Source organism: Toxorhynchites rutilus, chromosome 3, assembly GCF_029784135.1.
Source record: "Toxorhynchites rutilus septentrionalis strain SRP chromosome 3, ASM2978413v1, whole genome shotgun sequence".
In the NCBI taxonomy this organism is placed as follows: domain Eukaryota; kingdom Metazoa; phylum Arthropoda; class Insecta; order Diptera; family Culicidae; genus Toxorhynchites; species Toxorhynchites rutilus.
Genome location: NC_073746.1, coordinates 167169019 through 167172091, shown reverse-complemented (window position 1 = coordinate 167172091; position 3073 = coordinate 167169019). Strand labels below are relative to the sequence as shown.

At 40.0% G+C, this 3073-nt stretch overlaps 1 pseudogene; it reads left to right on the top strand.

Moving 5' to 3' along the window:
• The first annotated feature begins 816 nt into the window (after window positions 1-816).
• On the top strand, window positions 817-1494 carry LOC129773637 (succinate--CoA ligase [GDP-forming] subunit beta, mitochondrial-like; annotated as a pseudogene).
• Window positions 1495-3073: the final 1579 nt, after the last annotated feature.

Genomic DNA, 3073 nt, shown 5'->3' with positions numbered 1-3073 from the left:
CGTTTGCACGCTAGCCACAGCCCACAACTGCGCTCACGACACGTCAGCCTGGTGTGAACACATCGGTAAGAACACAAACGGTTAATCGTAAGCGTCACACGCCCCGCCCAAGCCACGCTGACGCCCCGCTGCAGTGAGAACAAAGCCTTAAAGAAATCGCTTCAGTTAAGTCCATTTATTGAAAAGATTCTACAGAATTAGTATGTAAAAAACTAATTTTCAAATATAACTTCAGTTTTTTGTGGCAACCCGATTGGTTTGAAGATAAAGAAATAAATTTAGAGACTCTCCATTTTAGCTATTACATACTGTGGGAAATAAAGCTGACATGAAAAATATACATCTATAAACGAAACCTTTAATAACTAATTCCTTCAATTTGCACTGAAATTAATCCATTTCTTGTACACTCAAAATACCAGTGTCGGAAAACGCAAAGCCTCTGACATCCTATAGTCCGGTTCACGATCGGCGATTGGATTTCACAATCCGATCGGGATCGATTTTCACATTTTGCAACCCGAACTTGATCGACTTATAAATTCTACAATCCGTCCGAGATTCAAACCCAATCGACATACACAAAAGTGGCTACATAACCTTGGCTTGAACCAAACGTCAAAATGATTTATCCATATTCGTGAAGCTGTTATTTTTTTGAGGACATTTTAAAGGATTTCAGTAAGTTCATATCTCCTTTATATATTTGCGAGCGCAACACATGTATTTGATAATTGAATCTTTCAGATGTTCGTGAATATGTTGTGAAGGCAAAGATTCACGCCGGCGGCCAAGGCAAAGATCACTAATGACTTCATGGGAGGCGTCCATATCTTCGAGCAGTGAGTATCGACCAAAAGGTGAATGTTGTTTATTGTTTTTTCTATTTTTTCTTTCAGACGCGGGAATGTTACCCATTTCCTAGAGTTCAAAGGAACACTAGCGGGAAAGGCCGCCGGTGAAATTGAAATATTAACTGTTCGTGAAATAAGTTGCGACACGAATTGAGATTAACCCACTGGTGGAAACCGATGACGGACGAATAATTTCCGTTTATGCCAAGTTGAATTTTGATAACGTCGAGTTTCGACTGAGAGAGATTTTCGCGATGGACGTTCACGAAGATGCCGACCCGAAGGAGGTGGAAGAAAGCAATACAATCTCAACTATATTGGTAATTGGTAATGGCTTGGTAATGGCAATAAGGAACTTTATCAAATTGAACGGAGGCAACCCGGCAAATTTCCTATATGTGGGCGGTAATGTGAAGGAAGAGCAAGTATTGAAGGTATTCCAAATTTTAACCTCGGATCAAAACGTAAAACCGATTCTGGTAAATGTTTTCCATGAGACTGTAAACTGTGCCACCATTGCTAACGGAATTGGTAATGCTTTCAAAACGATTGGACTCAAAGTACTGGAGGGACTAACGTGTAGGCAGCTCAGAAAATATTGAAGGAATCAGATTGGGTTTCAATCTTGGATGGATTTTAGAATGCACAAGTCGATCTCGTTCGGGTTAAGAATGCAACATTGTACTAACCTCAAACCTGATCGTGAACCGATATAAGGGTGATAATCACTCATATTCCGAAAACTAATCGGATTTAAAATTTGATTGCATTTCACAATGCGATCGTATCGACTTCTGCATTTTAAAAATCCATCCAAGATTCAAACCCAATCGACATATGCAAAAGTGGCAACATTGCTGTGACGTCAAACAAATTCATCCATTTTCGTGAAGCTATTCGCGTTGAGGGTTTTGAGCTTCGTTTACTGGTTCGCTAAATCGATTGGATTCGAGTCATAGATACCAAGAATGCAAAAGTCGATTTCGATTAATGTTGAACTCTGATCGGATTCCGGAATATGAGTGAATATTTGATGTTTGGTTCCTTTACGTTGACGTTACGTTTTTTTTGGCACTTTGATGTTCACTAAACATACAACGTCCCGTCACCGTTCCGTCAACTATTCTCTTGGACTTATTTTGCCAACGGCGAACTTGCTGTTGCTGGTGAATGTGAATGTGTATATAACGTGCGAGAATAATTTACGTAACTGTCGTAACCACTCCCGGTCGACTAAAATCAACCGCTTGCCACAACAATAATCCAGATAATAACCATAAAATTACATTGCATACATAACACATCGCTAAGAGTTTGTAAACTCTCCAATTTTTCACAGTCTCTCATATATGCTAAACAGAAGAGAGGAGAGTATGTTCTGTCCATACTCCCTATCCGCATTTTCCCTAACGTTATAGTTTTAGCAGCATCGTATGCTCCTATATTTCTATTCGCTATTACGGAGAGTATAAGATTGCTCTAACATCTCAGAGCTATAAAAAAATGAACCAAAGCTTCAGAACACATGAAGCACTCGTTATTATTCATAATTAATCAGTGCCAAAAAGAACGAATTTTCTATATAACATATATAATTTACAATTACTGCTTTCATAATACCAATCCTATCTCCCACAGTAACGTAACGTGAACGTGAACGTGAACGTGACGTGGGTGTTGTAGGTGGCCGTACCTGGTTGTCCGAAGGTCAAATTTTTGACATTTTTGACTGATAAAGTTTGGTTTGAAAATTGTACAAATACAGTAAGTTACATCTAATTCGACATAACGAGGCACCACTCAGTGCCGCATTAGAGGCGATTGTGACCTGTTAGTGGACATTCCTGATGACAGTAGTACAGCATCGACGTCTGTTGACGACTTTCAATCTGGGGCCATAATTTGAGTCCCAAACTGTATGTTTAAAAAAAAAGTCCAACTAGAGGCAAAAATGTCCAAATAAGATCGAGGACATAGTGAACGCGATGCGATGCGGAGGCGGGTGCGGGCTCGTTTGCGGGAAAGCTCAATCGTTCACGAATGCGGAAATCAAATGCAAACCGCCTTGACCATAGTAAACGAATGACATAGTAAACACGATGCGAACGCGATTTTAATGCGGCGAAACTGTGTGTGGAGTGTTTTGCTGCGAATTAACGCAAGTGATGGTCGCCAGACGATTGATCTATAAATATCTTCACAACCGAACTCATCGAACA